The 26,231-nt window shown below is 41.4% G+C and overlaps 1 protein-coding gene across 4 annotated transcripts in view; it reads right to left on the bottom strand.

The window, feature by feature from the left end:
• PLXNB2 (plexin B2) overlaps nt 1-26,231 on the bottom strand; it is a 253,074-nt gene that overhangs the window by 184,386 nt on the left and 42,457 nt on the right. The window contains exon 3 of one of the 4 annotated variants that reach the window (XM_021384762.1): nt 9,772-9,833. The exons of the other annotated variants lie outside the window; for them this stretch is intronic. The gene's annotated coding sequence lies outside the window, so the exon portion shown is untranslated. The remainder of the gene's footprint in view (nt 1-9,771; nt 9,834-26,231) is intronic. 4 annotated transcript variants of the gene reach the window in all.

The raw sequence follows: 26,231 nt of genomic DNA on the forward strand, positions 1-26,231 counted from the left end.
CCATTCCTGAGTGCATTGTGACTGCTGTTGCTGTGCGCTTTCCTCCTTCACTTGGGCCCCGTCCAGGTCCCCATCTCTGGGAGGTATCCCAGGCCTACATTCAAAGGAGGACTTTGTGGTGAGCTTCTGCGGTTTATGCAAAGAGCTGAGATCACCTGCAGCTCTGCTCTCTCCAGGTTAAGGACAGAGCCTGTGATGACTGAGGTCTCAATGTAAAACACTGTTCAGAACAGAAACAATGCAAAGGAAAGTCTGAATGCAACAAGCAGCTGATACATCTGCATGGCTCACGAGGAGTCATATGCCTTCTGCTGTACTGGAAGGGTTTCTCTGCTTGCTCAGCTGTGAATTGGGATTGTGTCTTGGAGCTGTCATTTGCTGCTCTTTGAAGTCCTAACTCTTTCCACATCTTATATGAGGGCAGAAAATATCCTCTGTAGGAAAAAGTGTTTTCAGAATCTACAGAAAGTGTTTTACCACCTCACCTATACAGCCTGGAGCTCAAAGTCCAAGAAAGCCCAGAGAAACAGATGCGAGTGCAATCTGCCAGCACTACAAGTGCTGACGATGCTGTGACTCCATAGCATCTGATGTTGTCCGTATTGATTGTGCCTATTACCCTGAGTGAGGGAACCCATATCCTACACCTCTAACCCATCTGTTTCTGCAATGCTGACACATAAATTCAGATGGATTTTTGTATGTTCCTATCGGTCTTCCAAGTATTTTCCATAGATTCAACAGAGAATTTAGTTGATGCACTACTTCAATCTTAATTTTCTCATAAATAAAATGCAAAGGGAACATAAAAGAAAACCTTGTGTAAAGTGAGTGCTGGTTACTATTAAATTCTCACAACTGCACTGCTAGTCAGTCTGAAGAGAAGGTGTCCTCCTCTTGCCAAGTATTAACCAGCTCATGAACACTGCGTGTCCAGCAAAGAAACTCTTGCTTAAGGCAAAGAATTACTGCCAGGGTACAAACATGTCATGACTGCACATTATTACGCTCCTTCAAACATAGCCTCACCTAATCTTGTGCTGAAATCTATTAGCTTCAGTTAGAGAATAAATATTATTGTAATGAATAAATATCCTACAAATAAATAAGAAAGAGATGCTTTTGTCTTTGCCAGGGAACAATTACAGGGAACTTGCGTGCAGACAGCATGGCCATTTCTCGCTACAGAACGCATCACTGTCACAACATATGACTCTCGTGTAATACTGCACTAGGAGACAGAAAGTCAAATAATCTTTTTTGCTTTGATGAAAGCATGAGGAAGTGGACCCAGATAAAAGCAGGGAGTAATCTGTTTAAACAGCTTGAGTCCAAAGTTGAAATTAAACAAAATCAATAACAAATACAAGATTGCTGCTGGAGAATCTGCTTTGAGCATGACGTAAAAAAGAGATGAAATGTGCCTACAAAGATATTTCATGCCATAATATCGTATGCAAGAAGGGAGTACAGACCTTCCACTGCTTTAATTACATGTGTTTATTTATTCAGTTATGCCTCTTTACAGTTTCCAGTGTTTGCCAGTAATGATGCAGTTAAAGAAGCTTTTGGGTAACTGAGAGGTAATGATATTAGAGTAAATTAAGATTTATTAGAAGAACAAAGAAAGAAAACAGATAATGAAAGCTCTCATTTGTTTCCACTATTTAGCTCCAATCTTTGGTGGCATAGTTCTGGCACATATCTATTCAGGTCAGGTTTTTAGCTCAGCCACTGATGTGTGCAGAGGTAGCACAGAAATGCTTGCATCTATGCTGTCACAAAATGGTTTTTAAAGAACTGGCCACGCACGCTTTGGGGAAGACATGGTTCAACAAGTCTTTTGTGAGTTTTTAAGGGAAAGAAAAAATTTGCAACTTCTGTTTACTCAGTAAGAGTAATAATACCTTCTCACTTCCATGGAAGATTCAGTGTACACATCTATAAAGACAACAAAAGAAATGTTGACAGAACAAGTTAATATTGCATCTGTATTTGGATCACTGTAACACATCCTTCCTATGCCTCAGTAGTCAAAGGGGTGAAAGAAGCTGCAAGGAGAGCAAACAATTGGTGTTTCACAGATAAATGTATTCAGGAAAGAAATCAAAGCCTAAAACAATAATTGCAGGCTTCTGAGAAAAGACATGAAATGTTCATGGACATTTTCTACGTGGACAGCTTGTGAAAACTTCCCTGTTAGCCTCCCTTTTTCTGAAGTAAAACCAAAACAACAGCACTTTTTGAAAATATTTTTCTTAGAGAAAAGACTAGCACCACTAAATACAGTGTGCAGTGAGGGCAGGCAAATAGAAACACAGCAGCACTATTTACAGCGTCTGGGAACACTGAGTTCACTATATTCTTTAAAAAATGCAAAATGATTGCCATCGTAACAACAAGAAATATGTCGCACAAATCACCAACTTCATAACCTACTTCCTTCTACAATTCAAGTGAAGATAGCTTGCAGATTTTTATTGCTTTTCTCAGCAGCCAGAGAGGATGCTCCTCCTACAACTGAACTCTTGCACAGGCCAAAATTTTCCAGAAGGAAGCAGGACGATGACAACATGTAGGCTGGCCAAAATAAATAGTTTCTGATTCATTAAGTAGAAGACTGTTAGTGGTATTTATATCCTTTGTAGCAAAAAAATTAAATAAGCTTCACGTTCCTTGTACAATGTTTGGTCTTCCTAAAAATTTGGAAAGGGACATGTTGAGCTGCAGCCCTGTGAACACAGTGACTTAGGGTCTGGCGACTGTATTTGTCACCAAGATCCAGCCACTTGGATACAACGCGGCAGCCCCATGGCTGAGGGCTTAAGCAACCTTTATCAATGAGTGAGCCCTCATGTTTCTTGGGAAGGCTTCAGACACAAAAAGAAACAATTGCATCATGCCCTCCTAATTACTTCAGCGAGACCTGTGATCCCTCTGCAAGCATTTCAGAACATTCTGTAATTTGGAAAATTAAGGTGTTGCATGATCTTTCCCAGTCTTGACAGCAAAATTTTCTGCAGAGCTTAAATTAATTTGTTAAAGAGAAAAATAAAAGGCATACAAAAATTATGGATATACCAAACAAAAACTTTCAGATGCAGCATTGGTCTGCCGTGTATAGCTTTCAAAAATGGCAGTGGTATATTCCTGCTGCACTATTTTCCCCTGAAAGTCTGTCTAACTTTGTTTCTTTGAAAAGAAGATTTGTTATTTTCCCTCACTAAGTAGCACCACAATTATTCTTGACTCCTTGTAAAAAATGAGCAATCTCTGCAGAAGATGATCTATAACGTTTCCCAACTTTCCTGGGAGGAATATTATTTTATTATTCAATTTGGTTTCTCAATAACACGTATCTCAGCCTTCAGTAGCAAAGTACAGGGAGCTGTGATCAAACATTTTAATACTGGGGAAAACAAAACTATGTTTTATAGGGAAAACACACATATAAGGACACAGACACACTACATGATTATGAGAAAAAGCTGCAGTTTCCTGTATTTATATGTATTTCTTTATAATATACATATTTTTCCTTTGTTTGTGCACAAGTGCTCTATAGATATGCTTGCGGTTGCAGTGGTACCTCACAGGGCTGTATCTCTTTTTTCACTGTATATGCATTCCTGGAATGCAGTTAGTTACAAGGACAGGCAAACATCTAAGATACCAGCACGCAGCTTTCATCTTTCAGGCTAGGCATATATCGCCGGGTGATTTAATGCCAACATGTAATAGTAAGGTCTATACATTAATTCAATATAAACTGAGGTTGGCCAGCATTTTTGATAGAGCCCTGTCATAACATAAACTGCAGTTGGTGGCTGTTTACATCTCCCCAGTGACTGGCAAGGGGAAGCAGCCCAGCAGCAGATGTCCTCTTGACAGACCCCGCTGTGGGCTGCAATTCCAGCACAGGTTCAAAGCCGCTGCCCAGAGGGGTAAAAGCTGCAGCTTACCCAGCTGCATCCACCTGGGTTGGGCAGCACAAGCCTTACGTAGGTGGTTGGAGTCTGAACGCCAGAGAAAAACAATGGCAAAAAGCACAGAAGCATGTTTGCAACCATCTGCTGCTATATCTCTGCAACAACATAATCCTGCTCCCAGGCCACTATCTTGAGGACTTTTCTGTTCTCTGGCATTCGTTACAAGGTTTTCATCCCACTTCTGTACACAAAGCCCTTTCCAGGAACCATTTGCTTACTTAACTCCCTAAAAAGATATTGTATATCTATTTTGCAAGTTGCAAACAACCTTCCCTTCATTTACAGCCCAATTCCACAGCGAGCCCTGAGTGACTGGACTGTGCTTGGCCCATAGAGATGCTCCTCATGGGCAGCTGCGCTTATTTCATTAAAAATTGCAACGCAATACAATGCTATAGCACTAAGGTAAAAACACAACCAGCTCATAAAGACACTTGAAGACTTAAATCCAATTCCTTGTCATGAGAGACTTTCGGCTGTTAAACTATCCATCTTCATCACTGTAATTCAACAGAAGGCTTCTTGTTACGCAACAGTATGAAAACAAAGTCACAAGTAATTAACATTTAGGGGGATATGAGAATATAAGAACTGGCAGATCAAGTGCAGCATTATTTGTTCAACCGATGCCTTGAAATCAGTATTCTTGTGGTCAGAAGCAATTTGACTCATCTCAACTTCTACCCTGGTTGAATTTCTCTTTTGGTTTCTCTGTCAGGACGGTGGGGCAAGCAGCAAATGCATTTTTTCCCCCAGGGAGAGCATAAAGCACAGCAGCTCTTTAGTGTCATACAAGAGGCAACTGAGGCCATTTTTTTTTCTTGTAGTCTGAGGTCAGACCCGTGGGTCACTCTGTGTACATGGGATTTTAAGTGGAGGTCAGCAGCCTGTCTCTTGCATGTAATTAAATTTGTTTTATCTAGGCAGTAAGTAATGAAATATCACTTCTCTCAGGACGAGATTTTCATTGTTCTCAGTTGCCTGACAATAAGGTTTTTCTCAGTCTTTGTTACCAAGCAAATGTGAAATTTCAAGAAGAGCTACAGCTTGTAACTCTGCAAGAACTGCAAAGGACCATGCAGGGTTCAACTACCAACAGCCTTAATGATTGTAATAATTAATTTAGGCATTCCTTAATGGCGCTTCCCAAACTGTACCCAGATTTTTCTTAGCTTGTTAACAATAGCAGTGTTAAAACACAGAGAACATTCTACCTTTGTTCTTATGTTAGCCAAGATACATCCACAGGAGGATGTGAACAACAGTTTTAAATTCAAATCCTTTTTTTTCAAGTCAGAAATACATCAATACACCAAATCACCTTAAGAATAGCTGTAGATAATTTCCTAATTTAGAAAGCTCATTAATCAAATGAAAGGATTACACAACCTTAATCCAAGTATTATTTTAAATTATTCCTACTGTTTCACAATACTGAAGCATACTGTATTCACAAAAATTTATGCACTCCCTGAATGAGCCAGTATGAATCAAATTTTCCAAATGAGGGACAAACCCATTTTCAGAATCAGATTCTTTGCATCCAGGCTAATAAAATATGTGCCTGTTGTACACTTGTGCAACTGCCCCAAACTTCTTTCAAGCTTTGATTACTGTTCTCGAATCCCCAGATTAATCAGATAGGAGAAGAGAAAGTAAAAAATCTGTCCCTCCGTGCAGTTACTCCAGTCTAACTCCACCTATGAAAGCTGTCCCTTTAAAGTGCCTTGGAAAGAGCATTTCTTACATCTTGGCTTAGCAATCAGTTGGAAATGGGATTAGGGTAACATGAAAGGGAGTGCTTCCTCACACAGATTTACACCAAAACAACTTGGCTGATGCAAATTTGCAGAAGACAAAGGCAGAGTTTGAGAGAGAGGCCTAGTAGATTTACTAGTGCAAACAGAAACTTACTGTAGACTAAATAATTACCTTGCTTCCCCTCAAAATATTCAGCTAGATTTGACTACCCAAAGTATGTCCCATGTCCTGAAAAAAGCTGTAGAAGTAAAAAAAAAAGTGCAACAAGTGCAGCAAGATTTTCATCAACAGACTTTAAGACACAAGACTATGTAGCCTAGCATACAAGGCTGCAAAACAGATGCAGAAGGATATGATCAAGGTCAAACAAATTGTAAGTACTCTAGAGAAAGTGAATAGAAAATGATTTTCACCACATTTCATGATATGAACAATCACAGGGCACTCAAGAGAATCATCAGAAGTCAGATTTATAGAAGGCTTGTTTCAAGACTACAGAAGGGAAAAAAAGTCTTAAATAATCTAGGAAAAGCCCATCACAAACTCTTCAGACAGCTTCATCAATATCTCCTACCACCTGTCGTCTATTTAATAGAGACAGTTTACCCATACAGATTACTTAACTGACCCTTTGTTTCTACAGCAGAGCTTAGCAGTTGTGATGGGTGGCAGACCAAGAGCCTAAAAATTAAGTTCACATAATCCCTTAGACTGAGGTGACAAATCTGCATGGACACTGTTATGCTGCAACAAGTGATTCCAAAAATGAGTATATGTTTACCATGTAATTACTGTCTCTATAAATCCCAGAGGAGCATTGTGCGAAGAATTACATAAAGTATTAATGCAGTTTAAAAAACGATCTGAATGCATACAGAGTTATGAGGCCCTAAAAAATCCTGCTTACTTTTCAAATGCGTGTGCCCATTTGAGGTAAACTTGTAAAGCAGCACACCCAGTCATCATTATGAACTGCTGATTATATAAAGAAACTACTCTGTTACATTATTTGTATTGTGACAATTATAATAATTTCTTTCAAGGGGCGTAATACCAGTTGTGCAGGCTGTGATGTGAATAAGAGACAGCATCAGCCGATCCACTGAAGCAGCTACATTCATCTGCAATTACACACATACACCCACTGAAGAAGGTACAAGCTCACCATCAGCTCAAGTGATTTATCAACGATTATCAATTATCCACTGTCATAAACACAAATACCACCAGCAAGTTTTTCTACTTACTAGTGCCAAACCACACACACAGCTCTTGCAGTTTTGCTGTTTACAACCTATTTTTCTTTGAAGGCTGTCTGCAATAGCCTGAGTTCTCAGGTAGAACGTTGGGAAATTTAAAATTACCTCTACCTTCTACCTCTTTCCTGGATTAATAATAATATTTAAGAGATTTCTAACCACACTCGAAAAGCTACAGTACTACTTCTTCCCTCCCTGCTCTCTGGAGAGAAAAATGTATGGAATGTATTTAAATAATGCAGTTGAACTTTTTACAAGCAAAAAACCCTTCTTCGTTTTGAATTACTTATTTGTAGTGAGTTACTTGTTCAACACCAGCCAAAATAAAGTTTATCCATTTAGAAAGAACTAACTGAGTCAAAACTCTTAAAATTCTGTCTTAATGCTGTTTCTCTCCTATTGTTAATTCAGCATGTTAAGAGAAAGGAAACTGATTTTAATTCATTTAACAGAATCCCAAAGACTAGATTGTTCTGTTATGAACAGATGCTTCAAAGATTTTCTGCCAGTGCTGTTTCCTCTCCAGCTGGGAATAAAGTTTTCCCCCTATTAATACAAGTCAATCATTCTCTGCCTCTCAAATTCATCTTTGAAGTTTCCAGCCATCTCAAAGTTCCTTTCATGAATGCAGATTTCTCTTTAGTATGTAAGAAATTCCTTTTTATTATATTTGAATTCATGGTTGTTGATCGAGTTTAGAAAACTATACATAGAACTATACATTTCATGTAACATACAGTAGAAGTACAGGCAATGATAGATGTCACCTATATGCATACAGTGGTCAAAGGACGTCATCTTGGTACTTCTAAGAAGATGACCGTGTTCTGTGCAACGTGCGTACCCCTCTGGACATTTTGGTAATGTACACAGTGACACGATTTGTTTTACTTTGATCAGAACACTGTGAAAGGTGATGGGGGCAAGGAAGGTTCTCTGACACCAGGAAAGTGGTGGAGAACAGCACAAATACTTCACACAACAGCCAGTTCACCTCACAAATTAGAGCAGCAAAGTAATTACTTTCCATAAAGCAAAACACTACAGGCTCAACAGCACTCTCACCTCTGGAATTCAATTCTAACACAAGAAATTGGAAGAGTGCCAGTATTTTGGGAGGTTTCTGCTAAATCAAAGGTGGTAGCAAAGATACCTTTTGATGTAAACAACCAGTTTGATTAACAGTGTAATGGGGCAGAATGCTTCTCACTGTGTCTAACCTCATCATACTGAGTCTTTATATACTCTCTCCAAATTCTCCTTTGGGAAGATCAAGTTTGCCATATTTCATTCTGATATTAGTCTTCAAGCATAAATAATATATGGAGATGAGCTAAAATGCCTCATTGATTAAAATTCTAGACTGTGAGCTTGTCACATTTCAACGTGCAAATTGCTTCTGTCTGGCCTGCTTTCAGAAGTCACTCATCGAAATATATAGACGCTTGATTTTAAGTTTGGTATTACTGCTGAGATTTTTCTCTACAATGGACTTGTAAGTAATGAAGTATCTGGTCAACTGATTACCTAATGAGACGACAATATTACACAGCATGGTTGCTTTCACACTGATATGAATAACACAGCCAAATCTTGGGTTAAAAGCAAGCCCGGAGGTTTCTACCATGGCATTTTAATCAGAGCTGTAGCCCTCGACCCAAGATATCAAACAAAAATGGAAGATTTTGGATACCAAAGCTGCAAAGTAATAACCTTTTACGTAGTTACAGGCAATTCTTAAACACCGAATCCATCCAGGTCGTTGTACGCTTTCTTTGGAAAGCAAACACAAAAATCAGCTCTAATAAAAACAAGGAATAACTATCTGACCTCAAGTACTTATGGTTTGTAATGCAGAGAGACTGCACACAAAATGCAAAGGCAGTTTGGATGTCATGACATAGAGCACTGTGTCACATTTTTGAGGTGTTTGTTTATAGTCCAGCATTCAAAGAATGAAATGTTCCTCTTGAAAGCAGTGGTCAGGTTTACATCATTTACTGTATAGAAAAGAGGTTCCAGAGAACCCCATGCATCTGCCCTCTCATGGTAATCTATTTTTTATTATCACCTTGGGAGAAGAAAGAATTTCAAAGTGACTGCTGCTATTTGAGAGCAACATGTTCATAAAACTCTTCTTGCAGGAGTTTACTTTCAGGTTGCAGCCCAGATAACCAGATCATTTACTAGATTCACAGGACCTCCAACAAACAGTGCATTGCGTAATCCAAAAGCCGTAGCCAAAAGCTGAATGGAAGAAATACAGTCCTGCCTTGAACAGAAGCATATTTAAATTTACTGCTCTGTGAAGAAGAAGCCTATTAGTACTTCTCTTAGGAAGACGTGCTAATTCAAACATGGTACAGGAAGTAACAGTGTTAATAACTGTAGGCAGCAGAAATGGAGGGGAAAAAAGCATGTAAGCCACTGTCATGCTTCAGGAGAAGAACTGAAGAAAAAGAATGGAGAAACATTCATCCAACTCCAGAGGGTTTTTTTATTTTATGTTTTTATTTTGTTTTTGTTGTTTTTTTGCTGTTAAATAGTTCTAGGACCGAGTCTTTTCTTCCTTACCCTTTTATAAGTTAGGATCAATTGTTGAGATTTTTAACTGGTGAACATAAGGCAAGGTAAGGTCTCCATACCTGTCTCCTTAAAAACAACAACAAAAAAACAACAATAACGTGGCAACAGCAAAGAACCATGGGAGGCAATTCTTCTATGTAGGAAGGTTATTAAAACAAAAGTATTATTTTCTGTACCTCATTCTCTTTCCAAAAAAATGTATATTTTGGATTTTTCATTGTTACTTCATGCTGGCAACCTACGGATTTAAAGAAAAATAGAGCACTTGCAGAGACTGTTTTCTCAAATGAGAATTTTAAGCAACACACTTATTAGACTTACTATAAAATCTGTGATTTAGTTGTTACTACATGCCTATAAATGAAGGGGGAAGAAGCCACTCAAAACAGAAGGAATTTGTTGCATTAGATTTGATTAGAGAAAAATTTAATGCATGTAATATTTATAGTCCAAATACACACACAGAGAAAACCCGTCAACAAACAAACAGAAAAAGGGCAGATAATTTCAGATTATGCATGACACACTCTGGCATGTGCATCATACTGATACGCACAACAGTTTCATGTTTGTCCATTTAGCTGTGTGTGTGATGGGCAGTGGTGCAGAAAGCAAGAGACATTTCAGGGAGGGAAATTGCATGGAAAGAAAGTCATTTTGATTGCCTGGCATTTTCTCGGGCTGAAGGCCATGCACTCTGACAGGATCTGAAGAAGACAGGACTGCCCCATAGCAGTCCACAAGTACTGCATTTGACCCAGGTTACTAAGATAATGATATAGTAGCTATATTGACATTTTCAATGAATGCATAACCTAGATTTTCCACATTAGTATAAAATACTAAAAAGCTACCAGACAAACAAAACAATACAGTGGTAATGTCACAGTCAATTGACAAATTATAAAGCTATAAGGGAGTTTTGGCAGGTGATTGTCATCTCTCTAATTTTGGCTGTGCTGTCAGTCATCAAGACACTAAGCAAAGATACCTGAAAAGGGTGAAAGGAATTTGTGGGACATGTGGGCATGCCTTTGCCAGACCTCTTTACAATGGGCAAGCCACTATAGAAGAGGCCATATAGGAGTGACTTTCATCAATCACACCTAGCTAGTTTTACAGAGAATGGTAAATCTTGAAAACTAGCCATTCATTTGACATTTATTTTTAAATTCTTTCCTTACATTTTGCAGTTTCTGTTAACATTAAATAACATGCTGTTACAAGAAAACTATACATTTACACATCTCCAAAATGCCAAACGCAGGCTAGCCTGCAAATAGATCATGGATTATTCCCAGTGACTGGATCCTGAAAACAGCAGAGTTACAGGCAAAAGCCTTAATGACTGACAGCAGTGCATTCAGAGCTTTGGTGAAACCGGTCCTTTAATGGCAGCACATACTTCTAGATATCTGGAAGCTTCAAAACCTGTCTGACTTGAATTTATTTTATGGACCTCACAGAAAATACTTCCCCACCTTCCTTTTTCTGTGAATAAACAGAAAAAGATTCTCAAGAATGCCTCCAATAACACAAATATTTTAAGGCTTGCCCTATATGTGAAGAACGGTTAACATCATCAAAGTGCCTGATTTTGAACACCCCAAACAAGAAATGCAGTCTACTGAAAAAAAAAAAAAGGAAAGAAAAACAAAATTGTTTCTCAAAATGAAAGAAGGTACTGGAAGCACTCTTTCAACACATGAGCCTAAAACATGCCCTCTCCCTTCCTAAAGACATGAGGGGAACCCATGGCAGTGACTGTCCATGTGCACCTGCAAAGCCACGAGTTTAACTCCTCCAGGCAAGAGGCAACTGCATCTGCTATATAATGTAATCCCCAATAATCAGCATGCTCTCTGCTGATGCAAGTATATAACACACGTAATTTGGCGAAAGCTCTTTGTGAGATGCCACAAAGACCAGACCAATGACCCTACCATAACACAGTGTGGGCATATGAGCTGAAAGCAATTCATGTCTGGTGTCACATGCCACACCAAACTGTCAATCCTGCCCTTCCTCCAGAGATTGCCATCCCTGGAAAAGGATGGCCAGCATATTTCAGTGTAAGTTAGCATATCAGGCTGTGAGTGGGGATGAGCAGGAAGTCAGCTTTCGTTTCCTTCAACCATCCCTGCTAAAGAAACATAGCTGACAGCTGGAGTGATAACCTCTTAAATCAATTCAGCGTGAAATTCCGGAGCACTTCTGTCAGTGCCCTCAGAAACTAGATGGTTTTAATCATTAGCTGGCTGCATTAGTGAAAGTAGATGGGCAAGGCAGCATGCTTGGTGTTCGTTCTTGTCATCTCTTTATACAGCAGTGTCTGAAGGAGTCAAAGTATTCATCAGCTTCTGCCATGGATTAGTCCACAAATGCTTCCCACAGTTTGCAAGGATCTGGATCTTTAATCTTTGCTAGGAATGGATGAGTAACCAAACGCACTGTAAATATACACAGCTCAAGCCTGTTTGTCCTTGCCAACTGAAAAGACTGGAAGCCTTCAGAATTCTGGATCTTCTCTATGAAATATCTGCAAATGTTTTCAGGAGCTCAGACTGAGTTGCTGTGCAGTGTTTGAAAAATAGGCAATCTGAACAAAGTCTGAAGCACTGTCTCCTTGAAATACTTTTCAGCACAGGAAGTTCTGCCCAAACTATCATATCTCCGAATTGATAAACTTTCATTTTTCCTTCTCCTACAGAGACACAGCAGGCTTATATTTCACCTCAACTAATTTTTCCAAGTTTTGTTGACTTTAATTAACAGAAAAAATGAGCTACAACCATTTTTTTAAAAATCCATTTTACCACAAAGCAGAGGCATTTACTATTCTCACCAACTCATGAAAGCTGTTGCTGTGAGATACAGAATTTCTGAGCTGAAGAATAATATTTGCCGTAGACCCAGCTTTAATATTTAAGGGTGAGGAATAACCTGTGTTGGCAGCGGCTATACCTGGTATGACTAGGAAACAGAAATAGCTTCTCTGACATCCATTCTTTTTTACAGGTTGTAACACAAATGGTTTTATGAACACTGGAATAAATGAAATTTGTTTTCTAAACAGATTTGTCCTCTTGTGGCTGACTGACTGCTTTAACCAAATTGCACGAAAGTAAAGAATATCCCCCAAACAAATATCAGAAAACCCACATTGAAAAGCAACAGAGAAAGGCAAAAAGAGATTAGCATTGTTTTCCTACAGGATAAGCCTCACTGAGTTTGCATCTTGGTGAGTACCCAAGAACGAATGCTTCGGGCATGGCTCTGCGACAGCCAACCCAAATAATCCGCGCCACCAAGCAGGGCAATCTTCTGCCCACACACGGCCTTCTCCCTTCTTCAGCCTGAACAGTGCAAGCCCAGCTCCTACCTTCAGCTGGCCCTCAGGAATAAACTGATTCAACTCGCTAATCTAGCAAAAAACTCATTTGCTTTGCTTTGGTGAGCTTTCAGCCGCACAAGACAGCTGAGCTGGCTGCCTGCACAGACAAACGTGCTCTGGAGGCCATACAGGGAAGACAGGGCAGGACCACCTCCTTTGGCATTAGGAGTCATCATGTTTGCCTCAGGCACTCTGTCTGACTTCTGAGCTGCCCTCTATCTGGCGTGGACTCTTGATCAGAAGCAGCCCTTTGTGTGAAGCCCCCGATGTGTGGTAAGGACTGAACTCCCACAAAAAAAAAAAAACACCTTGATGGGATGCTCCTGGGCTCCCTCCTCTGTCAGCCTCCTGTTCTCACAGAGCTTGGCAGAGCCTAACATTTTCAGATGTTTTAATCAAAGTTAGTGATGGAGAAGGTGGCTGAGAAGATGTCAGAAGTTAACATAGAGATGCCCCCAGCCTGCTTTCCTGACCAAGAAAAAAAAAACCAAAGGAATAAAACATGTATGTGAGTACCTGAGGCACACCTCAGTCACCATTTTTAACCCTTACACCCAAATCAGGAAAACCTCAGTGTCTCAGCTGAGGTGGATTGCTCTCCTTTTGTTTCTCTCCTCTCTTTGTTTCCTTAGTGCAGCTGAACAGAGACTGGAAGACGGCTCTGTGCAGCCCAAAATGGACTCAGCTCTCCCTGCCTCTGCCAACGCTGACAAACAAATAGGCGAGCCCAGGGACAGGGGCTCTTCAGATGTCTTCCAGAACATTTTCCTTTCAGACAGGCCAGTCTTAGGGCCAACAAATCCCTGGCAAATATGAAGCAAGTTTTCTGGTGAATCCTGCTGAATAATCTGTCTTGGGACAAAGCGCTGCCAGGGCCCAGCTCTGGGAGAAGCCAGCGGGGGGCCGTCCCCATAAAGGCTGAGATCTGGTGAACAGCTGTAGGGGACCGCAGGACCCAGTGCACTCACAGCTTGCAATTTTTGTTGTTAGCTGAAGCTGGATCTGACCCAAGTAATTTGTTAGTGAACTGTAAACCACTGCCTTGCCACCTTCGCAGGCATGCATTCCCCCCTAGCAGCCATGCTTTTCCCTTCTCTTCCTCCCCAGTGTCGTACGGTTCATTTTAATGTGCACAGGCCCAAATAAGCAACAGATTTTTCCTCCTCTCCGCACAGCTTCATGGGAGCTGATGTGGGAGCACTGTCTAAATCATGAAACCACAGGGTAGGAACTGTATGTTTCATTTCCATTTGGCAGTCACACCGTGTGATTTTGGTTAACTCTGTCCTTCTGCCGAAAAGGATCCCATCAGCCAAATTCACCAAGAAACTATAAGACTAAACTTAGTAAATGGCTTTTAAAATGCCCCCAAGATCTTCTCAAAGGGCTTTTGCGAACACAAATAAAGGCCTTGCATGGTAGTCTAAAGCCCTAATCCCTCAACTCTCATGCTTTCGTGAGTCTGAATTTGACTCAAAAGTAATTTATGTATATTTTTCAAATTGTTACAGGAACAGAGGGCTCCTGTCACACAGGTTTTTACTTTATCCACAGTTCCTCCGATTTCGAACAGGTATGGGGTTTTAAAACTAATTAAAAAAAAAGAAAAAGCAGTTATTGACACATTAAAACTTAATAGCTCTTTGCGAGACACTGCATTTCATAATCAAAACCTCCTTAGGATTTTCATTAAAAAATGAAATCACTGATCCAACAAACCATAACAGCTGCAAATTGGGTCTGGAAATAAATATTTATGCATAAAAAAGTACTTATTAATATTTTGATGAGGCTGAGGTCTGTATTTGTATGAAAAAAGGCACTCCATGATTATAAACAAAACCAACATAAAACACTATTGACTTTCATAGGGGAACTCTCAAGTGATTTAGAAAGTTATCTCAAATGTAGTTATTAATGGCAAAGGTGACTTAAAAAATGGAGATCTGTTTTTTTTTTGGCACCAAGGAGAAAAAGAATCACCACAAAACCTCCAGGAAAGACATCGCCACATCGTATAGGATAAAGCACAAAACAAAAACAAAACAACACACTAACCCTACACTTTTTTTATACTCTTGAACCTCAGAACTTGACCACATCAAAGCAAGAAAAAATGCCTCAGCATTGTCAGGACTAGCCTTTTTAAACACTAGTTACAAAAAGTCAAACTTGGCTACTTGGTAGGGTTTCTCCTCTCAGAACTCTCCTAACCCAGAACATTTCCAGGGAGCTATGCCACCATCTTCCTGCCCTGGTGAGACTCCATTAAAACCGCTACAGGGAATCTGCAGCAACGTGCTTGACTTCCTTTCCCCTACAAGAAGCTTACGGCCATTCTGCTTCACCTTTCCCACCTGAATTAGCAGGTTCTGGATCAGGAGTCCTAGCTGGAAAAAGCACCCCAGAAAAATGGTGCACTCAGTCTGAGGGAGGTCAACATCCCCTTGGGCTCGGGCTGCAGGGATGCCCACTGCCTCTACTGGGGGAGACCCTGGTCTCCTCCATGGTTACCTTGGGAGAAAGCACAGTGCTGTGGGGACACTGTGGAGGAAACAAGCACAGGAATAACAGCAGGTCTTTCATATATAACTCAAAGAAGTCTCCAGACTGCAAACTCTAGATCCTGTGGGAGACTTGACTCTCTGAAGGAGGGGGGAAAAGTAACAGGATGCATTTAAAGCAGATTTCTAGTCAGTGGCAGCAGGGATGACACTCTCCTAGCATTAGCAGTTGTTAAGAATCTTCTGGTAAGTCTTAGTAAGATGAACTAGAACCCAGTAATATATATGAATATATTAAAAATATATATGAGGGCTGCTACAAAAGTAATACCTCCTGTTTTATTATGCTCACCCACATGTCAGAGGCGGCTGTTAGTGGTATGGCAGTAGAGGTCAAACCTTCCCACCAACGTTCCATTACATGCTGATGCCGTGTGACAGATGGCAGCAGAGGGGCAGTCTGACAAAATGGCGTCTGACATGGAAGTGCATAAGAAGCAAAGCACTCACTGACATCCACAGATGCTTGTTGAACATTTATGAAGACCAAACAATGGATGTCAGCACAGTGAGGTGATGGGTGGTGCATTTCAGCAACAACACCATCATAACAGCCGTGAAACAGTGGGTTTCCGCTGGTGTTGATTTTTAGGAGGGCAGCATGCAGGCTCTTGTTCATTGCTGGCAAAAATGCAGAGCTAATGGCAGTAACTGTGTTGAAAAATAGTGTTTTGTAGCTGAGAATTTGCTCTATCAAATAGTGGTATTGTGCTCCTTGTTGTAGTTTCCATGGGGATAAATAGGAGGCATTACTTTTAGAGCAAATATACATAATTATAATTGTATACATATCTGTATACATAATTAAAATCGTAACACTACAGTTCACATGCATATTACACATCTCTCACCTTCAAATACATTCCATATCTGTTCCAGAAGTGTGGTTTAAATAATGTGCACAGGCACACACAATGAGCAAGAGACTCTTTAACAGATTACAGAAAACAGACAAACTCCTTTTAAAATATCTGCCATCTTATCTTCCAATTATATCTTCCAAAGCCAACAAATCAGACCATGTAACAAAGAAAAAAAGAAAACATCTTTTCAATCTTAAATAATATTACTTCTTCTTGGAAAACAATTAGCAAAACTATCCCACACTGAAGCCCTCAAAACAGTCATTAGCACAAGCATTGCTTGAAAATGACAGAAGGTCACAAACAGCAAACAAACTACATCTTCTGTAACATATTGAGACCTTATTGCTGGAAAACACAGCTGTCAAGCATTACCTGAAGTAATTTGCTGTGGAGCTCAAGTAGTTTAAATTATCCAAGTCCTCAAACAGACTTTTACACCCTCTAATCATGACACTGAGTATCAGAAGGTTCTCAGGGTTGGTAATCTACATAATTTCCCACTCATAGTCAAGAAACTCAGACCTTATTTGAAGTAGCTCTTATTATTATTGGCATTTCTTTTAAAGAACACCTTTTTGCCAACAGGCATAAGAAAACCCTAGCTAATGTTTTCATATGTTAAGCCAAATAACACATGTTCATTGGACAGCAACTGTGTCTATTTTGTGGTCTCTTCACAAACTGGAGTGGCTTGCCTCCAGAGCACAAGGCATGAACCAGATCCAAAACATACAACCATGTGCTGCCTCAGCAGTTACCTGGCCGCAAGGGAGGTAAAGGGAGCCGTGTAAAACAGCTGTGCAGGCAATGCACACAGAGAAGCTATGCTGTGCTGCTAGACACCATCCACAGCACTATCCACAAGACTAATTAACTCCTACTTTAAGGAGTTCATAAGAAAAGCAAGCTTGTTTTTGGGAGGTTTAATTTTACTATAACAGTGTCCAAGCTTGCATTAGAAAACGTGATGGTGTCACAAGTCAATAGGGGATTGCAAGATGAGACAGATCAGGCCAATTCCTGTTTTCTCAATCCAAATTAGGCAGGCTTATAATAATTTCAAATATAGGAATGCCATGGAGATTATTGTCTAAATCAGACTGAACTACATTAGTGCCATTATCTAAAACTCAGTCCAAAAGCAAGTCACTGGATGACAGCAGTTCTCATTTCAAACAGGTTTTTTGTAGAGGCGAATCTATGCTGATGGTAACTTCAAAGACTGTTTCTTAATTTGGCAGGGAACGAAGGTCCAGGGAAAATACCAAAATCTTCTGAATTACTTATTCAAAATTAAGGAATTTATTAGCCTGACCATAATGAAGGAGATGAAGCAGATTAGAGAACACAGACGTTTGGCCATAAGAACATACAAAAACTGAATTAATTATGAATTTACCTGTGAGAGAAAGAAAAGACATAATAAGCTCATTTTCCCATTAAGCTAATTGGGAAAAGACTATATGTCAATATGGACCCGTTTTCTCCCGTAAGAAAGACTGACAGGCATAGCCAGTCCTTCCTGGTAAACAGCAGTACAAAACAAGAAAAGATCAAGTATGTAGTTTCACTTGCTCGATGTGGCTGTTGTATCTGATGGCAGGATCCAAGGAAAATGAAGACTTAATTTAATTTTATCCAAAATAAACAGACACCTCTGAAAGCAACAGTGGCAAATTACAACTAGCGCCCACAGGGAAAACCTTGTCTTCTTCCCCACAAAGGGAGCAATGCAGCTTTTTCTGCAAAGGAAGTAGATTTTATCAGCTTGTTTTGGAAGGAGAACACGGTTATCTCTCATGCACCGAGATGACCAGCAGCACAGCCTTAGGATGTTACTCCATGTGACAGATCCTCTGGAGATAAAGGTAGCTAGAAGGGTTTCCAGCCCTTCCCCTTCTGCAGTGATTACTTCCTACACCCTTCACACCCTGTGCTAGAGGTTACCACTCCTTCAGCTCAAGTGCTTACTGAAGCATTTTACAGACATGATTTAAAGCCCAAAAGACACATGAGGCCAAGGATTCACAACATAGTCCCAGCAGCATTCTCTGCTTACAGCACTGCTGATGTACTCTACCTGCCGCCCACCTGTGCTGCAACACTTTTTACCAAATGGGGGAGCAACCCACCTCAGAAAAAGGCTGCCAAAGGTGGAGAAAAAGTAGAGAGAATCCATTCTGTAGAAAACTTTTTTTAAGAGTTCAAAGGAAGGGTGTGTTCTTGTCTCACACACATACACATACAGATGCATGCCTAAAGTTTTGTCCAACAAAAGCACTGGTTGAGGTGGCGGTGAACTTCAGCAGGAACAGGGGAGAAACTGCAGAAGCTGGAAACTCTCCATCTGGTTTTGCTGAAGAAGGACACAGAAGGTCTAATTCCTCTACCAACAGTATCACCACTTAAATGATCTTCCAGCTGATGATGCTTCAAGAAGCATTTCAAGCTGATATTCATACATGTCAGTACCATGCTGGAAGAGCATACTAATCTTGTGAGACACAAAAAGACCAGCAGATCTTTTCTACCAATACCCTGAGTAAATTCTCTGTTGAAAACTGCATTTGTTGTATTGTGAAGTTATCCAGGAAGCATCAGCTGGATGCTGTGTCGATTAACTTCTCATAGCACTGAGATCTGTCATCAGGTCCAACTACCTGCTTGCTGTGTTCCATCCACTAAGGTCTAAACTGAGGTGAACTCAGTGATGAATTTCTCTGAAAAAGTCTCACTTGACACTCAGAGAGCAACTTCTGGCAATCAGCTACGGCAAATCCTCTTGGATCCCATGGCCACAGAACAGTGCTATGTGTGCACGTTGCAACACAAAGTTAGAACTCAAAACTAGAAGCACATGCTTCCTGGACTGACTAAATTCCTACACAACTTCTTTAAGCATAACCTAAGAGAAATGATTTGCCATGGAACAAGTTACAGGCATCAGTCACAACCTGTAGCCAGATAACATCTTCCAGCTTCAGCTCCACCAGCTGAAGAAGCAACTGCTCCCAGCCCAGTGCTTCTCAGGATTGCTATGCAGGTTACCACCCCCTTAAAGCCACCAGCAGAGCCATCTGGATAATTCTCCATAGCCCATTTCTGCCAAAATTAACCAGCTGTGAGAAGACCTATTGAAACAGTTTCAGCAATTCTGACCATGGGAATAGAGTTGCAGAGGGAGGAAGAGCTGTGATCTGCCCAGCAGCTCTTGATGTCAACACCTGTGGCTCAGGAGGGTGAGAGAATGGTAAAAATAAAAGTAGACATCCTCTTCTGTGTCCAACAGAGGCTATCTGACCATGTGCCAAAGAGTGTTGGCAGCACACTTTGTTTTGTGTTTTCAAGCAGTAATGGAAGGGAATGACTGCAAAAGCTATGAATCAAAGCACAAGAAACCTATGAATTGCCTGTGCTTTCAGATGGAGTAACTGTGGCATGGCACGTTCCTCAGAGATGTGGAAAAACGTTTACCCAATACCAGACCAGTCAGAACATAAAAAGCCAGGTGATTACAGAAACTACCCTTTCTAATGTTAAAGGTTAGAGGGGGAATAAAAGTTATTAATTGAAAAAGGGGATCCTGAGTTGCCCTGTATAAATTTAATCATAAACAGCCTCCTTAAAAAAGTCCCACAAATCCACCAAAGCTGCCTCCAGGTCCATTCTGTTCCCTTTCCAAATATTTGTAGTTCTTAAAGCAATGCATTAAGCTCCCCACAAGGGGAAAAACTGCTGCTGCCACAAAACATATGAGTAGTGGATTGGTGAGGAAGGGGTTAAAATAAAACAAGCACGTGTAATGGAAGAGAAAGCGTTCATTGCTCTGAGGCTGGAGAAGGTCATATGGGATAGTGGCACATAACCAAAGATATGATAAATGGATTTGGCATCCACAATAACTTCTCAGTAAATCCCATGAAGACTTTTGCTGGCTTTTCTAACTATGTGTGCACAAATCCAGCACGCACTGCATCGATTCAGACCACAGTGCTTTTATGTATCTGCTCATCTGTGTCTGAGGCCTCATTTATTCCTCTTATTTTTGCCTGCAAAAGTAAAAATCTGCTTTTCTTGCAAGCAAAACTGTTCCTGAAATATAATTGTCAGCCCACAAATGCTTCCCAACCCTTCTTGGTGAACAGAAAAGCAGCAAGTACTGTGAAGCAGTCAAACTGGGAAACAAGCTGGAGAGGGCACTGCATACATTTGAGCTGGCCTCTCACATCACACTGCAACCTCAGTCAGCACAGCAAGCTGAGCACATGCAGGTCCTCTGCTCCCCTGCTCAGGGATTGATTATTTTAAATGGATGTTTATGATTATAAACCTATAAGGTGGTTGGAAGATTATCTTATCCTGGGCAAGTGGAAAAGGTAAGTCATTAACATTGGCAAATTAGAGGTTCTGCTGAAAACAGTATTTTCAAGTAAGTTGGAGACTTGGTACCCTCTTCCCAAGCCCAAAGACAGACAGCAATAGTCTCTTGCTCTTCACAAAGAACAGCAGGCAATTTAATGGATTTGTGATGAGTTTTACAACAGTACTAATGAAAAAGGCAAGAATCATGCCAATTACTGACTGCTGCTCTTTGGAAGAGCCACAGGGAACTACTAAGAAATCTAAGAGGACCAGGCTAGTGGGGCAGAAGGGCTGAAGAGGCTGAGAAGGGAAACAGAGAAGCAGAGACTTCTCGTTCTGAAGACTCAAGGGGAAGTACAGGAGGGATGGAGAACTTCAAATCTTAAGGCTGTCTGGAGAGTATAGGAACAGATAAAATAATGGCATTTCCCTCCTAGCGCTTGGAAGAAGAATGAATAAAACCTTCAAGGCACCTACTAGCAAGACAAAATGCACAGCAAATAGCCAGCATTTAGTCCTCAAACACAGCCCAGGAATGACGGCACAGCCTGAGTCTCCCTGAACACCTGCCTCCTGGGAGAAGTCATGGTTTCACATCCAGATGAGCACTGCTGGCTTTGCTCCTCATCTTCTGTTTGCTTTTCCTTTTCTCTGTAATGGTGTCAAACTTGCCAGTTGCCAAAAGCCATGAACTTTCAGAATGGAACTTAGAAACTTGAGAATAAACAGGGGAAGGTCTCTGCAGCACAACTGTTAAGCAGAATTATATTTGGGGATTTTAAAATAAAAATAATTAGCTCCAGAAGGGTGAGGAAAAAATGAAATCTCTTAGTGTGATAGTTGAAGCTCAACAGTTTGAGTATTAATGCAATAGAACAGTTTTCTGAACGCAATTGTTTCATCGGCCAGATGAAAAGAAGCTGCGAGGGCCATTTCTGATAAGTAATATTTAGTAGCAAAATATTTTTTAGAAGGCAAATATCTAGTTTTCTTATTTAAGGAGAAGAACAGCTGGTATGTTTTAGAGAAGATAAACATCCAGACTCTATCCCTGCTGTTTGAGAGCTGATCTTTTTTTAGCAGTTTTTTTCGGTACTGGCTGATGCCTTTCTCATCAGCAGTTTGCAAAAGAGTAAGAAGCTGCTGTGAAGCATGAACTAACAAATGCTGAAGTACCACATAGTGGCAATGTCAGATGTGGATTTTTGTGGATAACACACAAGTCCAGAGAAAGGATAGGAATTGTGGTGTAACTGTAAGAAGGAAGGAAGAAAAGATATCTCCATCATATTTGAAAAATCATGGTTGTCTGGTGAAGTCCCCGGTGACTGGAAAAAGGGAAACATCACTCCCATTTTTAAGAAAGGGAGAAAGGATGACCTGGGGAACTACAGGCTGGTGAGCCTCACCTCTGTGCCTGGGAAGGTCATGGAGCAGATCCTCCTAGAAGACATGTTAAGGCACATATGAGACAAATAGGTGATCCAAGGCAGCCAGCATAGCTTCACCAAGGGCAGATCTTGCCTGACTAATCTGGTGGCCTTCTACGATGAAGTGACAGCATCGGTGGATGGGAGGAGGGCGATGGATGTCATCTACCTGGCCTTCTGCAAAGCCTTTGACAGGGTCCCTCCCCACATCCTTCTCTCTAAATTGGACAGGTATGGATTTGAAGGCTGGACTGCTCGGTGGATTAAGAACCAGCTGGCTGGTTGCAGCCAAAGGGTTGTGATAAATGGTTCTATGTCAGGGTGGAGGCCGGTCACGAGTGGTGTCCCCCAAGGCTCAGTCTTGGGACCAGTGCTCTTCAACATCTTTATCAATGACATAGATGATGGAATCGAGTGTACCCTCAGCAAGTTTGCAGATGACACCAAGCTGAGCGGTGTTACATTGGAAGGAAGGGAAGCCATCCAGAGGGACCTAGACAGGCTGGAGAAGTGGGCCCACGAGAACCTAATGAGGTTCAACAAGGCCAAGTGCAAGGTGCTGCACTTGGGCCAGGGAAGTCCCAGGTATTTACACAGACTGGGGAAGAACTCCTTGAGAACAGCCCTGCAGAGAGGGACTTGGGGGTCCTGGTGGACAAGAAGCTGGACATGAGCCAGCAGCGTGTGCCTGCAGCTCAGAAGGCCAACTATGTTCTGGGCTACATTAAAAGAGGAGTGGCCAGCAGGGAGAGGGAGGTGATTGTCCCTCTCTACTCAGCTCTTGTGAGGCCCCATCTGGAGTACTGTGTCCAGGCCTGGGGCCCTCAGTACAAGAAAGACGTGGAGCTCTTGGAACGAGTTCAGAGGAGGGCGACCAAGATGATCAGAGGGCTGGAGCACCTCTCCTATGAGGAAAGGTTGAGGGAACTGGGCTTGTAGAGTTTAGAGAAGAGAAGGCTCCGGGGAGACCCCATTGTGGCCTTCTAGTACTTGAAGGGAGCATATAAACAGAAGGGGAAACGATTGTTTACATGGGTGGATAGCAATAGGACAAGGGGGAATGGTTTTAAACTGAGACAGGGGAGATGTAGGTTAGCTATTAGGAGTAAGTTTTTCACGCAGAGGGTGGTGACGCACTGGAACAGGTTGCCCAAGGAGGTTGTGGATGCCTCATCCCTGGAGGCATTCAAGGCCAAGCTGGATGTGGCTCTGGGCAGCCTGGTCTAGTGGTTGGCAACGCTACACACAGCAGGCGGTTTGAAACTAGATGATCTCTGAGGTCCTTTTCAACCCAGGCCATTCTATGATTCTGTGAAAAAAGCAAGGAAGGAAGGAAGGAAGGAGACTACAAGGTTTCCTCTTCATTTTAGGGCTGCTGTTTGTTTGTTTGTTTTCCAGAAAAAGGTTTAACATGCAAATAAAAAATCCCCACCTGCTAATAAGATGAATGGCCATACCTTCTGGAAGTAAAATGGGCATTTTAAGATTCTGTAGATACAGACTGCATTTGCACATTAACTGCAACCTTTTCTTTTGCAATTTATACTAGAGTTGGAAAATGCCAGGAATTGAAGGGTTACACAAGCTTTTTCTATGAAGCAGAAATTGGAAGGTGATTCCACATTTCTCTTTAAATTAAGATGAAGCCAAGAGATCAAATACATTCTAATTAATGGAAATTTTAAAAAGCCTTCTTTTCTATCAGACTGTTGTACAGCGGCTTCCTTCTCTGATCAGCTTAATATTCTTGATTGAATATCTCAGCTTGTTTTTTCCTGATGATCAAAACCCTACTCACAAAGGTCCCCCACGTTCATGCACTAATCTTGAAGACATCAACCTTTACTGCCAATATCAAAGTTGTTAGCATGAGTGGTTTCTATGCACCACACAACTGGTGGCTTTTTGAAAATGGATCTCATTCATTCTCCATATTCCCCATGGAGGTTGCACATGCCTCTGTTTTACAGGTATGCTAGTATATATGATGTGCTTTGTTGCAACTTCCACTCAAAGTAGGTGTTTGCCTGGAGAGACTTAGTATGTGGTGCCTGCCCCATCCCTCCTTTCTCTCCTGATTCATGCAAGAAGCCCTGGTCCTGTATCCCAGTCCTGTACCCTGGTGAGAGCAGAGGGACAGAGCAGAGGTCCTTGCCCGCGTGGTGTGCCTTGCTCTTTACATGCTCATTCTTCTGCAGAAGGCCATCATGGTTAGGTTCCAATCCATGATCCATGGCTCCTGCTGGAAAACATAGGGCCGAAATGAAGAGTGTAATGCAACTAGTAGAGTTAGCAGCTGCTACCTACCATGTGCTTGCCAGCAGATATAGGCAAGAAAGCCAAGAATGTGTGTGCATATGGGCACATATGTTACTGCTCTCTCCTTCCTATTGTCATCCCTAGCCAGCTAGGTCAGTGGTGCAGGTGCCAGCAGAGTTTGAATGGCATACAGGGAGATCAGGGGCTTAGGGCCAGGGGATCTCCAAGAGGCAGCAGCTCCTGGCTCCCACTAGGTTTGAAGTGCCTCACCTGTAGACAAGGCACAACGGCCTCCAAAAACATGTTGTCTTTTCAGGGAACAGGGTTTCTCAGCTCCCAGGATGATGGGCACAGCCTTTATGGGGCAGCCTCTCATCTGAATGAGCACAGTATAACCTGGCATAGTCCCCTTTAGAGACTGCCAACCTACAGCTGCTAATTTATGAATTACTAATTCATAAATGTGGAGCTTTGGGCAGGTCTCTGTGTCAGAAATGCAGCACAGACTTTTTCTGAAAAGCAGAAGCAACACAGCGTGGGGGCATGGACTTACATGATGTACCCCCTACCTGGTTGCCAGCACTGGTGTGCATGGCTTTTAAAACTTTTCTGTATAATGAAGATTCTCAGTTGCATGCCCTGCTTGACATAGGACTGCTGCAGCTCCTGGTGAACTTTAATCCTCCCCCAACCCATTCACCTTCATCGTATGAACATCAGAGCCTCCCCTGAAGTGTTTGGGAGGGAAAGTTAACATTTGCTGTATATTAAATGTGATCTGGATACACCTCAGTTCACCTTTGCCTTCATATACAAGTCAGAATGTTGAATCACACTGGGACAGGACTGACCTGCTTGGGTTTTGATCATGCCATTGTGGTTGCTTAGTTACTCCTTTTAAGACAGACTTTTTAGAGTTTGTCACATAAAAATGCAGAAGAACCTCAGTGTTTCTAAAAATCTCATTAGGCACCTACTACCAGTTTGAACATTCTGCCTTAATGTAAAAATTCTTGACCTTTAGTAGACACAAGCTCTGCACAGGAGATGCTGTTGTGACAGCTCTGCCTTCTCTCATAAGGACATTCACAAATAGCCACATTAAACACAGTGAAGTGCTGTGTAGCTCCAGTGCAGGAAGTAAGAGCAGAGGACAACATGCAATAGGGATACCGTCGAGGTATCTCTTCTGTCAGAGATTAGATATGCAATAATTCCGGGTTTAAAAAATGCCTGGGCATTTTCTGAAGCTTAAACCACTGTACTCAGAAGTAATGGCATGCCAGTGTACATGTCTGAGGCACTGCTGCACAGCCAGTGCTACTCCAACAGCTGACTGAGCCTTGAGGACGGAGGGAAAGACAGGAGAAAGCAACAAGCTGGATTTTCTGCTCATTTGCCAGGCTTCTCCCTGCAACTCCATAAGACAGAAAACTTGACTTCTAAAGAATGAGCAGTACAAGCGCGTTTACAAGGCTGTGCACAGCAAATGCTTACTGGTAGCTCTGCAGCAGCAGCTCCTGCCATGGCAGAAATAGGGATCATAAAACCAAGGGATGAAAAAAAAACAAATAGCGATTCCTTACATTCTTGCTTCCTTACATGGCAGCTTAAGAGAGCACATCAGGATATCGGACAACACATTTATATTTTTCATGCTAACGGCAAATAAATCGCATTATACACTGACTCCTTAAACACTTTAGACAGATTATAACCACAGCTAGATCACTGCTGGCACACCCCAACAACTTTTAACAG

This window comes from Numida meleagris, chromosome 1 (genome assembly GCF_002078875.1).
Source record: "Numida meleagris isolate 19003 breed g44 Domestic line chromosome 1, NumMel1.0, whole genome shotgun sequence".
Classification (NCBI taxonomy): Eukaryota; Metazoa; Chordata; class Aves; order Galliformes; family Numididae; genus Numida; species Numida meleagris.